This window comes from Triticum aestivum, chromosome 3D (genome assembly GCF_018294505.1).
Source record: "Triticum aestivum cultivar Chinese Spring chromosome 3D, IWGSC CS RefSeq v2.1, whole genome shotgun sequence".
Classification (NCBI taxonomy): Eukaryota; Viridiplantae; Streptophyta; class Magnoliopsida; order Poales; family Poaceae; genus Triticum; species Triticum aestivum.
This window is the reverse complement of record NC_057802.1, coordinates 341,005,473-341,014,211: the sequence shown is the minus strand read 5'-3', so window position 1 is coordinate 341,014,211 and position 8,739 is coordinate 341,005,473. Positions and strand designations below refer to the sequence as shown.

The following is an 8,739-nucleotide window of genomic DNA, read 5'->3' as shown; positions in this document are numbered from 1 at the left end:
GTTAGTGGAGAGTAAATATAATATAACACTTATTGTTCATATTTTAGTAATATAATATGCTTACCGAGGTGTGACCTTTTTTTGGATATATACCACAACTCTTGTAATAATACTTGTCGGCTTCCTTAATAACCATTTTGGGACAGTTATCACATGAAATGTACCAACATTTAATATTTTCTTACAACCGATCTACTGTAGCTATTGCCGTGAACACAAAATCCTGAAAACAATCAACATTAGCATTGGGGTAGGGGTGGAGGATTAAGTCACATATATAAATTGAATATGGTTCCATCTATCTATCTATCTATCTATCTATCTATCTATACCTATACTAATTATAGACTCCCTAAAAATTCCTACGTTAATTAGAATTTATGAGCCATTAATCTGATGGGTCCAGATTATTACGGTGTAGATTCGATTAAAATTTTGCTTTTGTTGTGAGAAAAAACGCTCCAAAGCAAACGATTCCATTAAAAAATGATTAGCAATCTTTATCTCTTTCATTCACGAAAAAAACGCTCTAAAGCAGTCCACCTAAAACACGATTAGCAAACTTTATCTCTTTATTCACGACAAAGAAACTCTGCTCTACCTACTCATAGGGTCATACATGTCTCCTTCCATATAAAAAAACAAAGAAAAAAAACATGGTGCCTTTTCTTTAGCCCCGAGCAGCCGCGCCGCCAGAGGTCGCGAACCTGCCGCCACATCGACTCCTCCGCGTCCGGTGCGCCGCCAGAGCATCCGTCGCGTGCCGGCGAGCTCACCAGCGAGCAGCAACCGTCCTCCGGCCTTGCCTTTTTGCCGTCCTTCCCTGCTCCTCTCTCACCTCTCTCTGCCTCACCTCCACAGGGACATCGAGACGCCGCCGGCGCGCGGAACAAAGCCGCCCCAACTGGATCCACGCCCTCCGCCATCGCCCGCTCTCCTGCCGTATGTCCTCACCTTGAATCGGTCGCGCTGATAGCCGTCGATGCCAGATCCTAGCTTGGCTGCCCGCTGAACGACCAGCACCGTATGCCTTGCAACCACGCGCCTCTCACTGTCGAGGGCGGCAGGAACGATGGAGTCGTGCATGTGTCGGCTCCTATGTGGTGCGTGCAGAGCCACTGGCTTGCGGAATGGCTGCAGGCCTGGAGCGCGCCCTGCCTCGAGCAGCACGCATGCATGGATGGCGGCCGAGACATCAGAGGAGCTTCAGCAGGTGGCAGTGATCCAAAATTACTCCTTCCAGTACAACGTTAGCCAATGCAAAGGGTCCCTTTATTTCCCCTGCCCAGCTCCAATCTTGATCCTTTCATGTTTAATGTAATGTGTATAGAGAAACGGGGCTGCCGAGCCAAATTTGCTGAACCAGGCTGCCAAGTTTGAGGTAAAAAAAATTGAGAGGGAAGTATCTATCCTGAATTTTCTGCACTACATAAATTTACCCATAGAATATATCTCTAATAGTACCCTGTCCAAAATGTTAGTGCTCGCCGTCGATGCCAGATCCTAGCTTGGCCGCCCGCTGAAAGATCCAGCACCGTATGCCTTGCAACCACGCGCCTCTCACCGTCGAGGGCGGCAGGAACGATGGAGTCGTGCATGTGTCGGCTCCTATGTGGTGCGTGCAGAGCCACCGGCTTGCGAAACGGCTGCAGGCCTGGAGCGCGCCCTGCCTCGAGCAGCACGCATGCATGGATGGCGGCCGAGACATCAGAGGAGCTTCAGCAGGTGGCAGTGATCCAAAATTACTCGTTCCAGTACAACATTAGCCAATGCAAAGGGTCCCTTTATTTCCCCTGCCCAGCTCCAATCTTGATCCTTTCATGTTTGATGTAATGTGTACAGAGACACGAGGCTGCCGAGCCAAATTTGCTGAACCAGGCTGCCAAGTTTGAGGTAAAAAAAACTGAGAGGGAAGTATCTATCCTGAATTTTTTGCACTACATAAATTTACCCATAGAATATATCTCTAATAGTACCCTGTCCAAAATGTTAGTGCTATTTCTGCAATTTTGCAAGCCAAATTTGTGCCAAGTGCAGTCCATAATATATCTCTAATAGTATCTCTCCATTGCTATTCCACAGATCTTCCATCAATTTCTATTACAACAGAAAAATGGTCCCTGTCACATATATGGTATGCACTAGGCAATCATGATTCATGGGCAGCTTATATATACAATGGTTGATAACAACTACTTCAGGATATCCATTCTACTATTTTTTTACATACTCAACAAATTTGTGACGTCTGATCTGGTAGAGAAAACAGTCCGAGATATTCTGTTCTTACCTACACATAATTCCGTCAGGGTATCCATTCTACTATTTTTTACATACTCAACAAATTTGTGACGTCTGATCTGGTAGAGAAAACAATCCAAGATATTCTGTTCTTACCTACACATAATTCCGTATTGATGACTTAGCATTCAACATGATTCAGTTTCTAGCCAGTATACATTAGTATTATTATGAGCTACCTAGAAAGTTTTTGGGCTTTCAGTTTCAGTTATGGTCATGGACTGCACAGGATTCACAGAATATAAAACTGCATGAAGCATTAATTTTACATGTGTGAAGCTTTTTACAATTAATTCTACTATGGAAAAATCATTCATCAGCTAGCTGAATGAACATACACTGTATGCCAATGCGAATAAGCACACTAAATATTACGATTCATAGTACTTCCAAGCTATTTTTACAAAGGCATTTCACTAGACTATGTTCTGATTACCTTTTTCTTAAGCTTCAGAAGGTTATTTTGGATTTAAATGACAATTTGCAACTTTTCACCTTTTTAATAGTACTGAGGACCAAATTTAGAAAATTCAACGGGTGGTGAGTTCAATCAGGTGAAAAATTGTAGGTCGAACATGAAAGGATGCACATTCGTTTTTGAAGATTGAAAATAACGTTTCATGGAGCAAACTTGAGGTATCAATCAAGTCTCACTTTTTTTATTTGTATAATTGGTTGACATATGAGATGCCTTAGGACGTGTGAGAGTGATACTCATGATTTCTTGCTGTGCAAAAAAATATAGTATACACGAAGAGTTGTATAAATCTGTAAAGGGTGACATACCTGTAGTACAAGAAATTATAAGAAGTAAATAGCATCGGAACGATCTTTGCTTTTTTGGATGGAAATAGGTGAGATCTATTAAGCAATAATAGGGTTAGGAATGATGGTTGCTGATAACAATACATTTTTATGGATAGTCATCCACCTGGATGTCATCCTTCAAACACGAATAATTGAATTCTTATAGTACATAAATGATATTGTTTAGTTCTCCTTTCTAGAGTCTCTTTTGCGTCATGGTATATCTGTTACGAGAATGATGCTCGGAAAATTCTTATTTCCATGCCAAATAACATTTTGTTTCGACTCGATAACACCAGGTAACATGGTGGATGTCATAACAGACAACAGTTAAACTGTAGTGACATAGAGATAGGAACGGGCAAATCATCTTAGCTATAGTGTATGGACAAAATAGCATTGATTAATGATGCTGAGAGCTAGCCGATCTTGCCGCATTATCATCTATTTCTATAACTTACAAGGACCCGTAATTGTACGATTGTATCATGTGATTGGTACTACAAAATTGACAATCTTTGTGTATTAATATCTTAATTTCAAGATGAATTGGCGAAGGGAGTCTGCTCTACGTTTTCTAATCGGTCACAGTCAATGTGTATTTCTGGTATTGATGTACAGTTATTAAGAAAGTTTTCTTTTACAGATATTCTGCTAATGATAGGAAGCGTGGTTGAAAACTGCTCTGGCTGGAGTTGTATGCTTGTGACGGAAGACTAGAGACTGGTGTCACGGTGACTTGCAGCCACTCCTGATGGTCCTACCACCCAGCTTTTGCTCTCTCGAATTTTCCTATTTTCATGTTAACACTGCTATTGGGGCCAATCTCTGTTGTTTACTGCTCTGATCAAGCTATTGCTAGGATTCCATGTTTCCTACATTGTATTATACTGATCATTAGTAATTCAGCCTACATTGTATTATACTGGCCATTAGTTGAATGTTGATTCTCTGATAATCTTAATACATCCATGGCTGTTGAGGAAATAGGGAAAATGTATAAACTGGTGAAATATCACACAGTAACCTCCTCTCAGATCTGAGCTAAGATTATATGCGTTCGACCGTGCATGTCCATACACAGTGCATCGGGTTAATGTGCCTCAAGCGTAAGGACTCATGACATATTAACGAAGTGCACATGTTGAGTTAAAAAAGTGTATGTTTGTTTTTTTCTATTACGAAACATTTGACGATGTTTTGTTTTGATCTTAATCAAAATGCTACAGAAATGCAAGTTAAGGTTTAGTTACTGTAATTTTACTTACTGTAATTTCCACTCTGTTCTCTACAAAGAGAAATAAATTACGGATAAATTGCAGTGATAAGCTATCAAAAAGAGACGTACATTTATTTATATTGCTCAATTTCAATTGATCGATTTTTTTTAGTTAAGAAAGTGCGATGTTTCAAAACTGAAAAATGAACTATTGGTTTAGTAATTAATTACAGAACACAACTAAGCATGGAAAGAAGCGTCTAATTTTTTTGGCGTCACCTACTTATGTATATCTGTTCTCGTATGCACATTTCTTTCTCGACTGAATGTATAAATTCAGTGCAACTAGGATTTTCTTGGTGAGGTTGCATTCATGCAAACAAGAAAATTCATTGTGCTAGATTGGCCTGCAGGTAATATCAATCTAATATCTCTTATGAGTTATGATAGATGTTCTCGGTCTGTACATCTTCCACTGAAGTACTATTTTTTTCTCTCACCGATTTGTGGTACAACAATTAGCAACATCAATCTAATCTAATCAAATAAATAGAGGATCAAAGTACTAGATATTGGATGCAGTTACAGAACTTTAAAAGGCTGGTGTTTCTACCTTGAGAACTTCTGCAAACATATAATTAACATCATATATCTGTACGCGGATAGATGTCATTTCATCAACTGTGCTTGACCTCTAAATTACTGATCTATGTACATGGAGAATAAACGATAGTTTGAATGTGTTATCAAAGGGTGGCTCAATTGTAAACTATATCTGTTTCGGCCTTCAATGTGTGGATTATATATCATTTGATATTTATGACAATGAGTAAGTGCTTCATGCATCAGTATATTATACTGGGCTATTGATTCAAATACGAATTTCTCCAACTATATTTTGTGCCTGGTGTACTCTCTTCCTCGCGATGGGGAGTTCGGATGGTTATTAAAATCCATGCTCGCAACAACATCACTATTCACATGGTTGACGTGGCAGAGCAGCTAAGCCAGAGGGCGACCTTGCCCTGGAGATGGAGGCGAGTCGTAGAGGGCCTTGCTTTTGATGGCATTGTGAAGGAATCAACAATTACTTATTCCCATTTATTGCTTCATAATCGGTAGCACCTGTATTTACTTAGTAGACGACAAAGCCTGATGCATTGCTCATGATCCCCTTTTGTGGGGTTGCAATCTTGATGAAGAAAGAAATGTATATTTGCCAATGTATGTTTCTTTGCCCTTTGGTGGTCAGGCCATGCAAAACACTCAATTATTAAGGAGCATATTTTCTCCTCACTACTACACAACATATGTTGCTTTACTTTGGTGTTAATCAAACTCTTCTCATTTCGCAAAAAAAAACTTCTCAAATGAGCTGAGAGCATGACCAAATTTGAAAAAATCCAATACTGATTTGATTTTTTCCAGATGAATACCGATTTGATTCAGAAGCATTTAGGAAGTGCATACAATTTGATGAGCATTAGATAAATGTTAATATCATGGCAATGCTCAAAGTGTATTATTTAAATTTCTTCAATTGCATTCATGTGTGATAAAAATTTGGAGTTAGTTTATGATTATATTATTACTAGCCCGTGCAGATGCACGGGTTGACGACTAGTTGTTACTAATATTAAATGAATTGTCAATGCATGTCTTAACTCGTTATCACAAAAATTGATGATATCATTTATTGAAAATTGGATGAATTGCCTGGTCTTGCTGGTTTCCATGCATCATTTTAGAAAGTTCTTGCAATGTTCTCCTCCTGTAAAACATTTGTTCTTCTAGTGTTCCTTGATTACTTCTATCTATACTCCTCATTTTGGGTAAGATTACTTGTGTTGACTCCCTGCACATATATAAAATAAATAATAATATGTACAATCTTGAATCAACATGAGTCACTATTCATGAGTGGGAATTTTTTAATTGCCAGTGTTTCTTTCCTTTTAAGAAGTTCTTGTTATTCTGGTATATCCAGATCTATATATATTCTTGTGGCACTGGTTGACTTTAGGCACAAACCTATTTAATCAACCAATTAGAAATTGTAAATGATAAGAATGGCATCTAAGATTTATGGACTCACCATTGAATCTCTGCACCATCATTGATGTAATAATAATGACAGTTTGGTTGTCGATTACATCGTCAGCCAAAAAATAAGCAAACTTTCCCCATAACGTGATTCTGATTTTATCACCCGTAAATAATTTAATCCGAGAGGTTAGTGCTAACCACATGGGGTAGGCTTAGAAAAGTTTCAGACATGCACATGCATATGCACTGATAACCCACAAGTATAGGGGGTCGCAATAGTTTTTTAGGGTAGAGTATTTAACCCAAATTTATTGATTCGACACAAAGGGAGTCAAAGAATATTCTCAAGTATTAGAAGCTGAGTTGTCAGTTCAACCACACATGAAAGATTTAATATCTGCAGTAAAGTATTTAGTAGCAAAGTAATATGGAAGTAATGGTAACAGTGGCAAAAGTAATAGTAGCAGTTTTGTAGCAATTGTAACAGTGAAAATGGCAAAGTAACTTAGCGAAGATCAATATGTGAAAAGCTCGTAGGCAATGGATCGGCAATGATAATTGTGTTGGATGATATTCATCATGTAGCATTTATAACCTAGAGTGACACAGAACTAGCTCCAATTCATCAATATAATGTAGGCATGCATTCCGTATGTAGTCATACGTGCTTATGGAAAAGAACTTGCATGACGTCTTTTGTCCTACCTTCCCATGGCAACGGGGTCCTAATGGAAACTAAGGGATATTAAGGCCTCCTTTTAATAGAGAACCGGAACAAAGCATTAGAACTTAGTGAATACATGAACTCCTCAAACTATGGCAATCATCGGAAAGAATCCCAATTATTGTCACCTTTGGGTATGCGGATCATATATAACTCGTAATAGGTGTCTACAACTTGCAAGATCGGATCAAGAATACAAATATATTCATGAAAACATAATAGGTTCAAATCTGAAATCATGGCACGCGGGCCCTAGTGACAAGCATTAAGCATAGCAAAGTCATAGCAACATCAATCTCAAAACATAGTGGATACTAGGGATCAAACCCTAACAAAACTAACTCGATTATATGATAAATCTCATCAAACCCATCACCGTACAGCAAGCCTACGATGGAATTACTCACGCACGGCGGTGAGCATCATGAAATTGGTGATGGAGGAAGGTTGGTGATGATGACGACGACGAATCCCCCTCTTCGGAGCCCCGAACAGACTCCAGATCAGCCCTCCCGATGAAGAACATGAGGCGGCAGCGGCTCCGTATCGTAAAACATGATGAATCCTTCTCCCAGATTTTTTTCTCTGCGGATGTGAATATATAGCATTTGAGTTAGGGTCAGAGGAGGTCCAGGGGGGCCACAAGCCACCATGGCGCGCCCCAGGGGGGCACACCCCCTGGCTTGTGGCCAATGGGTGGACCCTCTCTGGTTGATTCTTTCGCTAGTTTATTTATATATATTCCAAAAATATTCTCTGTAAATTTTCAGGTCAATCCGAGAACTTTTATTTCTGCACAAAAATAACACCAAGGCAATTCTGCTGAATACAGCGTCAGGCCGGGTTAGTTCCATCCAAATAATGCAAATTAGAGTCCAAAACAAGGGCAAAAGAGTTTTGAAAAGTAGATACGATGGAGACGTATCATGCACTTACTCTGGCATTAGTATTTCAATCTCGCGGATATATGAAGGTTGTGGGCTCTTTTTTTATTCTTGTCTCCACGGGCTTCATTTTTGTTAGAAGTCCAATGACATCTACTCCCTCCATTCCGTTATATAAGGTGTATTATTTTTGGCACGGTGACCAAGACACAAAATTATAGACATATTAGTACTAAATTACCCTTGGCAAATTTGTTTATTAGTGGTAAGTAAATCAATTAGTCCAGGAAAGTAAGGAGATGCATGCAATCGACAGAGAGATACTTTCCTTCTTTTGCTATAAGGTGAGATACAGACAATCAGGAGAAAGATACTTTCCTTTTTTCTGAAGGGCTAACAAGGGAATTAGGAGGAATTAGAAGAAATGCACCTTACATTCTGGAATTTTATCAAAAAACAAATACACCTTATATAAAGGAACGAAGGGAGTATATATTTGAAGATTAAAAATTAGTAATATAAAAATTAGAAATATCAATTATTTGGAAGCTGTAATTACAACTATCAACATACCCGAGCATTGTGTATCTTTTTCCGCCCTTTCTTCGAGTGTCTCCATGGTAGCAAACTTGAAGCAATAGTCTGGAAAAACTTCTGAATATCCTTTTATCTCCTTTACCGTTGTATTGTATGCAAAAAATATTTTAATTTCATTGCTCACTGGCCTATATTTTGTGGATTCGACAACCTTAAAATTG

The 8,739-nt window shown here is 38.9% G+C and overlaps 1 long non-coding RNA gene across 1 annotated transcript; it reads left to right on the top strand.

Annotated features, from left to right (window-relative positions):
• Positions 1-626: 626 nt before the first annotated feature.
• On the top strand, positions 627-4,049 carry LOC123078761 (uncharacterized). Its single transcript, XR_006437632.1, has 5 exons — positions 627-1,213; positions 1,331-1,381; positions 1,482-1,725; positions 1,843-2,937; positions 3,755-4,049. It is a non-coding gene; the product is annotated as an uncharacterized lncRNA (long non-coding RNA).
• The last annotated feature ends 4,690 nt before the right edge of the window (positions 4,050-8,739 follow it).